Genomic DNA, 11,735 nt, shown 5'->3' with positions numbered 1-11,735 from the left:
CATTCTGGTCCAGGTAATCTGCCCACCATGAAAGAATTCTGGCCAATGATTGGTATTGGGAAAGGGGTTACAAATAGTACTGTTCCCATCATAATGTGACAGCAAGATTTAAGACAAGACAGGATATCAGAACCCAGCAAAGAAGGTGTGATTCATAGACACGTTCCCTCCCTATTTGAAAGTTGGTACTCAAGTTCTGAGATGGAGTTAGAATCACAGATTTAATATATTAGGCGATGCCTGCTAAGAAGTTGATATAAACTGTGGCTGTACAGAGCTGGACATCACGTACTGTGTGTATGACTGAGAAATCAGTTATCATCCCTATACAACTGTAGGCAGAGGAGATTGGCAGTAAGCCAGTTCAACATCTCATTTTCAAGCTCATTCCCACCCTTCCCTGGGATCTTTAAAAACTCTTGGAACACAGTCTCAAGATGAGTAATTTTAGGATTAGATAAGCTAAAATATATAAACACCAACTTTCCTAGCTCTTCAAATACGCTTGGTTTAATTAATTTTTTGTTGTTGTTTAGTTGCTAAATTGTGTCTGACTCTTTGCAACCCCATGGACTGTAGCCTGCCAGGCTCCTCTGTCCGTGGGATTTCCCTGGCAAGAATACTGCAGTGGGTTGTCATTTCCTCCTCCATGGATCTTCTGGACCCAAGGATTGAACCCACATCTCCTGCATTGTTAGGTAGATTCTTTACCATTGAACCACCAGAGAAACCCTGGTTTAATTAATTATTTCAAAATTTGAAATATCACCAATAATTGTGCCAGTGTTTATTTCTCAAGCAACAAAGACTTTAGTCCATGAGATAAGCACTACAGTAGTTTTCAATATCTGGCACTCATACAGTAAACCCTTCTCTCTGATTTTTTTCAAAACATAGAGTTCTAGGGTTCTCACTGCAGGAATTCTAGGGTTCCTTGGCCTGACAGGTTTGGATGCTATAAGGATATTATGGATACTCTTATGACTTTAAGAAAATGGATCATGCTATTTAATTGAGATTTTAAGTTTATAACTTGGTCAGTTAGCATCACTGACTCAATGGATATGAATTGGAGAAAACTCCGGGAGATTGTGGAGGATAGAGGAGCCTGGTGTGCTGGTCCATGGGGTTGCAAAGAGTTGGACATGATTTAGTGACTGAACAATAACAACTTGCTCCCCCACATGTTTCAAATACCGTTAAAACTGTAGATGTTACATTTTAAACTCGATGGTAAGCTTTTATACTTTATTTTGCTGTATTTACATAAAGTTGATTATATCCATTTTTTATGGAAAATATATCCAGTTTTATATTATTCCTCTACTTGCCCACTTTTTTTCTATTAGGAACTCTTCAGTAGTCTGTCTCAGTTCCCAAACTTTGCCATCAAAATCATCTCCAATACTTACTTAAAAGGCAGATATCTTTGTCCAACTTCAGACCTACTTCACTAGATGACTTTAATCTAATGCAAAATTTAGGACGCAGTTAGTTGTAGATCTGTTTCTCACCCTGCCACTTCTTCACTCTATAATTGAAGAAGTACATTCAGTATTCAGCAAACATTTGTTGATTGCCGTCAAAGTGCTGGAGACTGTGCTAGGTACCAGTGGTCCAAAATAAGCCAGCCATATTTCTGTCTTTAGAACCGGAGAGTTCTAAAGCACAACACAATGGCATACACAGCACAATAGTTAAGTGAAAAGCGCAATAGTAGCAAAGAAAAAGAGCCACCGCCCTTTGTACAGAAAAGGAGGGTACATTATTTCACAAAAGATATGACTTGTGAGCAGGGTTGAAGTAAGTTTCTGAAGAAGTAGACAGACACCCTAGGGAGAGAAAAAAATAAATATCCCTCAATGCTCAGAGAGAATGAAAATTTCTGGTGGGTGGGGCCTACCATGCATAGGTAGAAATCTAGGGGCTTGAGAAGGGCCCTATGAATTAGAGTAAGCAGACTCTTTTAGTCTACAGGTGATGAGAAATACTGAAAGATTTTAAGGAAAATGATATGACCAGGTGAAGGTCTGCAGCTGCTTATGTATTACAAGGCAAATCATCTCTTAAAAGGAAGATTGTACCTTAATATCTCCACTGCACCAAAACAGCAAAATAGCATTGGTTATTATGAATGAATGTACAATGTAAAATAATCAGCTTTGATTTTTATAGTGGAATTGATTGGATTACTTTCATCCAGGGCACGTAAAAACAAAGATTCTAGTGATCTTGCTATGGGCAATGTTGCAAAGGACAAAATCTCTGTATTTTTATATAAAGTTTAAAAAGCAGTTATTAAGTTTTGTAAACATCTGAAATGAAATGGTGTTATTTTTTTAATTCCCCTCTTTCCTATTGGAACTTTCTGTTTGTGTATAGAATTCTTAAATGCAGTTCATTTAAGTACTGTGACAACCACAAGTACTGTCACAAACCAGAGTGCCCTATCTCTATATATGTCCTTCATCAGCTCAGATAGTTCTTATTCAATCTTCAGGGACGAAGGAGAAATGAAAAAAAGTCTCAGGACAAGCCAAGGAGATTCACTTACTATTTATAGAATAACCTTACGTTGGAGAGAATCAGCTTTTCAAAGAGAGGGAACTAAAGCTTTCAGTATATGTTTAATAGGAATGACATCATTGTGAAATATAAAGAAACAACTGCAAAATGAAAGGAATCATTTGTAATTCTAAAAGAAGAATGTAAAGAATAAATATAAAATTATCAATGAGCTAACTGAATGATTCTGTCATCTATTGTTTCATTTATTATTCTCTCTGGATGTTTATCTTGAGAATATTTTCTTAGGCAAGTTTTGCTATCCCCTCAAGACCTGTCCTAATAGTGAGATATTACAAAGTTAGCATCACCTTTGCATCCTGAATATCAGCTCTACACCCATATTGAATTTTTGCAAGTGTAAAAATTGATGTGTTAATGCATAGTGGCTTTAAAGTAATTATTCCATTTAAGTAATATTTAAAATAATTAAAAAAAATTCTACTCTTGTGGATCGTAAATCCTGCCCAGTTTAAACTCTAGAAGTGTGAGAGATACTCTGTTCCTTTTTTGTTTGAAATCAATTTCATGGAGCTGTAGTTTTTTGCAGCGCTTTTATTATATAACTGGGCCCAGAAGATCCCCATCCCCCATCTGTTCACTATAATGTTTTCTTCCCATTTTATTCCAGAAGATGCCAAGACAGCCTCCCGGTGGGTTACCTTGGCAACCTCATGTGTCATGTTTTAGAACGTCCTGGGGCTGCAGCTTTATTTCCATTTGCATGCGCTTCAGTCAGCTAACTGTAAATTATAAAGGCCTTTTGTAGTATCAACCTCTTTTTTTCTTACAGAGTGAAAAACAGATAATTAAGATTACTGTTCAGTAAAATCTATTTATATTTAGGACACTATATAGGAACACTTAGATTACTCTTACCTAAAGTCATGGTATTTTTCACAAGCATGTCATAAACTGATGCTGTAACGGCATATATATAATATGCAGTGTATTATACACATAATATAATACCCAGTGTGACTGCTTGATCTCATCTTTGAAAAGCATGTCACTTTCCAATCTTTTGATGACAACCTAGTTTTATTACATCAAGCTACAGATTTCCAATCAAGCAAATATTGAAAGTGTATCATTTAGTGTTTCTCATCTTAATAGTCCCATCTCTTTAGCTATATCTTTTTAAAAGTGTCGTAATTTTTTTCTGTAAGCTTAAAATACTTTCAAGATATTTTTTCAGAAAATAGCATACAATTTGTGTTAATCTTTCAAAGGTAGACTTTTGCATTTTTATAAAAAGCAAGAGACGTAGGTCTATAATTTGAGCAAAGTTATGTATAAAATTGATAACAAAGCTAAAGTGAAAAGTAGTTCTCTTTGAAACTCCAGCATTTGTTAGGTATCAAAGTGAGGGCAATGAATCAATGTTTTCAGTTCAGGAAGAAAGCTACAGTCCTGCATGCTCCACAGTCCGCAAGATAGTTTTTGCTTCTTTGTGAAGAGTTTAGGCATTCCATGATGACTGACACCATTCCAAGAAAACGTTATGCTATGAAATAGTTACATTTTTCTGTTTGACCCAGCCTCAATGTTACTTTGAAATTAATAACCATCTCTTTCAAAGAAAGGATCTCTGAAGAGCTTTTCTAGGTAATTTTGAGGACCACCGTAAACTGGGCTAGCTATATTTTTCCCTTTCCTTTGTTAGGGGGATATACTGAATATGCATCAACGTGTGTAGGGTGATTCAGTTTGTATTCTCTTTTATAGTGCTTCCTTCTAGGCTTCATTATTCTTAGTATGTCATATATTAGCTTTGAATTTGATGAAGATAGTCGAAATAGATCGATCATCTTTGTTCATAAACTTTATTTTTCTAAGATCCTTCTTATTCTAAAAGTATTAGGAGAATCTTCTAATATGGTGCACCCATTAAGGATGTCTGTATCTGAATATCATTTTTTTTGGTCAATATCCTTAAAGCAATATGGTTTCTTTAGATATGAATTTGTACTGGACAATTCAATACCTAAAAAGGACCTGGAGTAAAAGGTGATTTTTTTTTTTTTTAACTACAAAGAGGAATAAAATTAGCTTGATATTTTATTTATTGGTTTGGAAATCCTTTGAAGAGATAAGAAGGAGACAGAAGGACTAACTTTGACAGTGTCATTCAGCTTGTTCATTTTAGATCAACTACCAATACCCAAGTCTTGTTCTTACAACACTATTAAAATCTTCTCCAGACTTTAGCTGTTTGTGACACCAATGATTGCTTCCAATTTTTTTTATTTTAGGTGAACGGTTTTAATGTTTGCATATCAAAGGCAGGTTGTTTCTCCTATAGCCACAGTAAGGTTACATGTGTGTGTATATATGCTCAGCTGTGTCTGTCTCTTTGAGATTCCATGAACTGCAGCCTGTCAGGCTCCTCTGTCCATGGGATTTCCCAGGCAAGAATACTGAAGTGGGTTGCCATTTCCATCTCCGGGGAACTCTTCCTGACCCAAGGATTGAACCTGCGTCTCCTGCATTGTAGGTAGATTTCTTACAGCTGACCTTCCTGGGAACCCCACAGTAAGGTTAGCTAGCACTAAATGACAGGTGCGATAGTTATCTCTGGTTCTGAGCAGCCATTGAGCCAATGATCTCATTGAGATCATTGAGCAGATCTTCTAGTCAATGAAATGGTTTTTCATTTTAAATATTTTCAGATGAACTTATGTGCAGATGGATGAGGTAAACCATCTTTTTCAGTTCATGGCATATTGTCAGTCAACACTGTTCCATGCAAAGCTTCTCTCTTGTTTTCATTCTTTCTCTTAATTTTTTAATAATTTTATTGTGGTGTAATTTACATATGGGAAACTGAACCCATTTAAATTGTATGATTTATAAGTTTTGACATGTGAAAACATCTATGAAATTACCATAGATGTAGTTTTCAAGTCCATTAACAGAAGAGCCTCCTCGTGTATTTTGATCCTCAAAGTATTTTTTTTTTTTTTTGACAATAAAGACTCCTGAGGTGCCCAGAGTCACACAGTGAATAGGCTCTAGTCTTAATCTTAAATTCAAGTTTATCAATTTCTGGTCTTTAAGTCTCAACATGGAATATAGAGTTTCTTTATTAAGTATCTTGAGTCTAACTGTGTATTCTGGAGTGGTCGTAAACCATCATCAGGTCTGATCCAGGTGAGTGAAGTAGAGAAAAGCATACCAATTATGAGTCAAATTGGATGGGTGGAAAAAATATAAGCCCCCAAACAAACAAGTCTTTACTCTTGTTTATTCATGGCTGTTGAGTAAGGACTTTATGTTTTCAGAGCTTCAGCATCCCTTTCTTTAAGCTGGAAGATCAATTCTTTGCCACTTATTTCAGACACCTATGAGTAATAAATGAGGTGATAGATATAAAAGTTCTTTAAGTTTGCAAAGTGTAAGACACATGAAGAATTTATGGATGGTAAAGTGAAGTCTTTGGGAGGAAAGTAACTGTTTTTGTGGGGTGCCCATAGAAGTAAGTCAAAACTAGAGCTCTACATACAGTCTAGTTAATAATAATAATCCCATGATCTTCATTGAATATTTTTATTTTAGTTACTTAGTAACTTTGTTTCATGTCAACATTGCTTCACATTGCTACAGATAGAATTAATCTCTGAAATAACATGAAAACATTTAACATAATTATTTTAGTGTAGTTTTTCCTCCATGGTCAGGAAACTAAAGGCTGGAATTAGAACTTTTATCAGAAAATAAGATATATGCATGCTAATTCAGTATATAACATCTTTTCATTAAATTGATTTTGTAAACAAAAATTTGTCTAACAGTATGTCGTGTTTTTCCATTTTTGTCATATTTAATCTATAAATTTTTCATGCATTTACATTTCAGGCAATTTACAATTCTCTTGATTAGTGTATCTATCCATTTCCCCATGTACAGGACAATTAATCTTATTTTTTCCCTGGGGTCTAGTTTTAATATTTGTTAGAGAAAAGTAGAACATGAAATGCCAGTAAAGAAATTACCATGTGTATCATTTGCTTTCAGTTTTGAATAATATAGGTGAAGTATGTTAGCCCCAGGAAAACCCTAAATGTTGTCTTCTTACTACTTAAAGCATATGAAGACTAACTTATAATGTAACGAAGTAGATTTTTTCCAAGCTACTTTTATAATAAAACTCACTTCTTGAATAATTCAGAGCAGTGGTTCTTTAGGGGGAAGAGGAGATGGTTTTGCTCCAAAGGAAGGGAAAGTATTAGTCCCTCAGTGCTGTCTGACCCTTTGTGACCCCCGTGGACTGTAGCCGGCTAGCCCCCTCTGTCCATGGGATTCTCCAGTCAGAACCCTGGAGTAGGCTGTCATTCTCTTCTCCAGGTGATCTTCCCAACCCAGGGATGGAACCCTGGCCTCCTGCGTTGCAGGTAGATTCTTTACCATATGAGCCACCCAGAAGCCCTTTGCTCCAAAAATATCTGGAAATGTTTTGGTTTTAAAAAGTGAAGGGGTGCCACTCATATCTAGTCAGTAGAGGCCAACGATTAGGCTAAACACCCTACAATGCACAGGACAGCCCCCACAACAAAGAATTGTCCTGCCCAAAATGTCAATAGAGCTGATATTGAGAATCCTGGCTTAGATTCAGTGGGTGACAAAATCTCATAATTGGTTGAAAGACTCACTGAGGGTTGGGGAAGGGAGAAATTTTACAGAGGCAGATTGAATAGGCATTAAAGAAAGTCATGATTTCAGCATCCAGAGCTGGGGACCGGGGAGCCTGGTGGGCTGTCATCTCTGGGGTCGCACAGAGTCGGACACGACTGAAGCGACTTAGCAGCAGCAGCAGCTATGGTTTTCACACTAGTTTAAAAAATTAGAGACTTCCAAACCTTAGAGAAACAATCCACGTAGACTTAAAAATAAATCACACCTGAAAGCTGTTCTGTCAAGGGTGTTGGGAGATCAGCTTGGTCGGTCGTTTTGCCCTTCATAGATCAGTAAGGGTGGCCAGGAAGAAGGAGAAAAAAATGGAAGGGAAAATATAGTAAGAGCAAAATCCAAAAAGGTAAGCCTGTGAAGGGAATAGCAATACTGTGGTGTCCTTTGTTACTGATTTTTGTGTGTAGTTTATTGGGTGGGTAGGGGGAAAGAGCGAGTGAGTGGGACGCTGGTCTTGAGCGCGCCCTCTGCCAGACTCCGGCCTCCACGCCGCACCCTCCTCCGTGTCTGCCTATTCCCAGCAGCTGCGCCCGCAGGCTGAATATTTGTTGCTCCTGTCCGTCGCGTCTTTCAGGACCCCACGGGGAGCTCCCTGTGCCGCCTCGGGATAGTTCACGGAGAGGGCGGCCCGCAAGGCCTCCGCCCTGTGAGTTTTCGGGCAAGTACCATGCAACACTGTTGCTTCGAAGTTTTTTTCTGTTTAGACAACAATGGCAACCCACTCCAGTACTCCTGCCTGGAAAATGCCATGCACGGAGGAGCCTGGTGGGCTGCAGTCCCTGGGGTCGCTAAGAGTCGGACACGACTGAGGGTCTTCACTTTCACTTTTCACTTTCATGCCTTGGAGAAGGAAATGGCAACCCACTCCAGTGTTCTTGCCTGGAGAATCCCAGGGACGGGGGAGCCTGGTGGGCTGCCGTCCGTGGGGTCGCACAGAGTTGGACACGACTGAAGCGACTTAGCAGCAGCAGCAGCAACAGCAAGAACTGAAAGTTCCAAAATAGTTCTCCTTACACCTTATTATTGTTATTTTTTGGAGGAGGGATGGGGAGAGGTGGACTAGGAAATGGAGAAACGGGGAAATTTGACCCAATGAAAACAGTAATATTTTAATTAGCGTAAATATTTTAATTTATCCTTTACTTTCCTCATTACAAGCTGTTATCTTTTATTCCTTTGAACAAATATGACCTGAAGTTAGACTCAGTGAAAACTCAGGCAATCTTGATTCCAGCTTGTGCTTCATCCAGCCCACCGTTTATCATGATGTACTTTGCATATAAGTTAAATAAGCAGGGTGACAATATACAGCCTTGACATACTCCTTTCCCAGTTTGGAACCAGTCTGTTGTTCTATGTCCAGTTCTAACTGTTGCTTCCTGACCTGCATACAGATTTCTCAAGAGGCAGATCAGGTGGTCTGGTATTCCCATCTCTTTCAGAATTTTCCACAGTTTGTTGTGATCCACACAGTCAAAGGCTTTGGCATAGTCAATAAAGCAGAAATAGATGTTTTTCTGGAACTCTCTTGCTTTTCTGATGATCCAGCGGATGTTGGCAATTTGATCTCTGGTTCCTCTGCCTTTTCTAAATCCAGCTTGAACATCTGGAAGTTCACGGTTCACGTATTGCTGAAGCCTGGCTTGGAGAATGTGGGAGATGAGTGCAATTGTGTGGTAGTTTGAGCATTCTTTGGCATTGCCTTTCTTTGGGATTGGAATGAAAACTGACCTTTTCCAGTCCTGTGGCCACTGCTGAGTTTTCCAAATTTGCTGGCATATTGAGTGCAGCACTTTCACAGCATCATCTTTCAGGATTTGAAATAGCTCAACTGGAATTCCATCACCTTCACTAGCTTTGTTTGTAGTGATGCTTCCTAAGGCCCACTTGACTTTGCATTCCAGGACATCTGGCTCTAGGTGGTTATCTGGGTCATGAAAATGTTTTTTGTCTAGTTCTTCTGTGTATTCTGGGTTTCCCTGATGACTTAAATGGTAAAGTGTCTGCCTGCAATGTGGGAGACCTGGGTTTGATCCCTGAGTTGGGAAGATCCCCTGGAGAAGGAAATGGCAACCCACTCCAGTACTCTTGCCTGGAAAAATCCCATGGGCCAAAGAGCCTGGTAGGCTACAGTCCATGGGGTTGCAAAGAGTTGGACATGACTGAGCAACTTTACTTTCACTTTCTGTGTATTCTTGCCACCTCTTCTTAATGTCTTCTGCTTCTGTTAGGTCCATGCCATTTCTGTCCTTTATTGTGCCCGTCTTTGCATGAAATGTTCCCTGGGTATCTCTGATTTTCTGGAAGAGATCTCTAGTCTTTCCCATTCTATGGTTTTCCTCTATTTCTTTGCACTGATCACTGAGGAAGGCTTTCTTATTTCTCCTTGCTATTCTTTGGAACTCTGCATTCAAATGAATATATCTTTGCTTTTCTCCTTTGCTTTTGGCTTCTCTTCTTTTCACAGCTATTTGTAAGACCTCCTCAGACAGCCATTGTGCTTTTTTGCATTTCTTTTTCTTGGAGATGGTCTTGATCCCTGTCTCCTGTACAATGTCACGAACCTCCGTCCATAGTTCATCAGGCACTCTATCAGATCTAATCCCTTGAATTATTGCCAAATTCAGACTTAAGTTGAAGAAAGTAGGAAAACCCACTAGAGCATTCAGGTATAACAAAGACCTCATAGAGGGTAAAATACAGAGGGGTCTAATTAGACAAGTGAACCTAGTTTAATGGAATAATCCTGTTGAGCTGAAACTAGGATTTGGTAACAAAATGGTAAAGTTGTTTCAAAAAATTTTAAAATGAATTCCCATTGTCTCTTACCTGCATCTAGAGTTACTGTTGATGTTATATGAAAATAAAGTTTAAGGTTAATTTTGCTGATTGTTTTTAAACCCTCCCTGGCACTGTGCTTATCTTACTGAGAGATGCTTAGGAAGAGTTCTGTGAATGTAACCTATTTGAAAGAGGAGAATTTGTAGGGTGGGGGGAGCAGAGTGGGGAGCATAAGGCCACTTATTATTTCATTCTTGAAATAAATTCATGCCAAATCTGTAAGCTAAGCTACTTTGAAAAAACTTCAGTTTCATGTATGGTAGTTAGTAAAAGGAGGCTGAAAATTTTTCTTGGAGTTTTGCTTACTAATTGTGCAGTTTAAGACCAGTAACTTAACAGTTTGGGGGTAGTTTCTTCAACCTTAAAAGATAGTCAGTGGTTTGATTAGTGGGAATATATAACTATTTTTCTGGCTGTAACATGAATAATCACCTTCCTCACTCCTAACAGCCTTAGGTGGACCAGGTGAAGGTGGGATGATGCTTCCCAGGTGCTTCTCATCATGATCTTTTCCCCTTCCCTTCCCATCAGGAGATTCTTGAATCCTCATAGACCAAAGACTGGGTGAGTTGCCTAACTGTATAAACTGCCGAATATTTGACTATTCTGCAAAAGACTTTCTGTAGTCATAGTTTTTTCTTAAGCAAAATTAGTAACAACATAGGTTTAAACTGGGTTGAGTGATGAATGATTTACCTTACAGTTGTATTTGAAATGTTGTTGTTAAGTTGAAATATGTCCAAACATGAGTGTGGCACATACATGTTAAGGTTACTGTATGTAGGCCTAGACTTTGGCCTAGGCGAAATGGGGCTGTAGAAAAATACCTTTATAAGTTAATTAAACCTTTAATTTCTAATTTGGTTCACTTGTATCTCCGACCTCCTGGATACGGTCCTGTGTAAATTGGGCTCATTTGAGCCCCTTCTTGGCCTTAAGATGTGTACTGTTTTCACTAAAATTTACCTTGAATCATTATCTGCAATGAATTTTTATTTTGAGTACATGAGATTTTTTTATGACTGATATGCCATGTATATAAATTAATCTAATTTATTTATATGGATTGCTATAGTACTGAATGTATACATGTTACTATATGTGAAGGTGAGTATAATATTAAATTTGCTGTCTGATTAGATCATGAATATATATATATGTGTGTGTGTGTATATATATATATATATATTTCCATGATATTTTGAAGGTTTGGGGATTTGGTACTGCATTTTCTGGTAGATATTAATAATTTGAGTCAAAAAAGATCTCAGCCATTGATGACGTGTTACTTGGAATTCCTTAGGTGGGATAAATAATCTATGCAGATGAGATTCTATAAACCTGTTCATCAGATATTTCCAAGGTTATATTTGGGTAAATTCTCCTTTATGTCTTTAATCTATAAGATATAACATGTGCTAACATTGGGGAATTTGAAATGAGGAATACAAGAATTGTGCCAGTGTGTTGGGCACATTTCAAGTCAGATCTGCACCACTCACATAAGACTTGGAAACAAGATAATGAAAGTGTAGTTTTCAACTGAGTTTATCAGTTACTAGGAAGATAAATTAGAGGGGTAGCTAGAGGTTTGATGAGAATGTTAAGATCTGTGGAGAGGCTTGTTTGGGTCAAATTAA

Source organism: Bos indicus, chromosome 4 (assembly GCF_029378745.1).
Source record: "Bos indicus isolate NIAB-ARS_2022 breed Sahiwal x Tharparkar chromosome 4, NIAB-ARS_B.indTharparkar_mat_pri_1.0, whole genome shotgun sequence".
NCBI lineage: Eukaryota > Metazoa > Chordata > Mammalia > Artiodactyla > Bovidae > Bos > Bos indicus.
Note: the sequence above shows the minus strand (reverse complement) of the source record.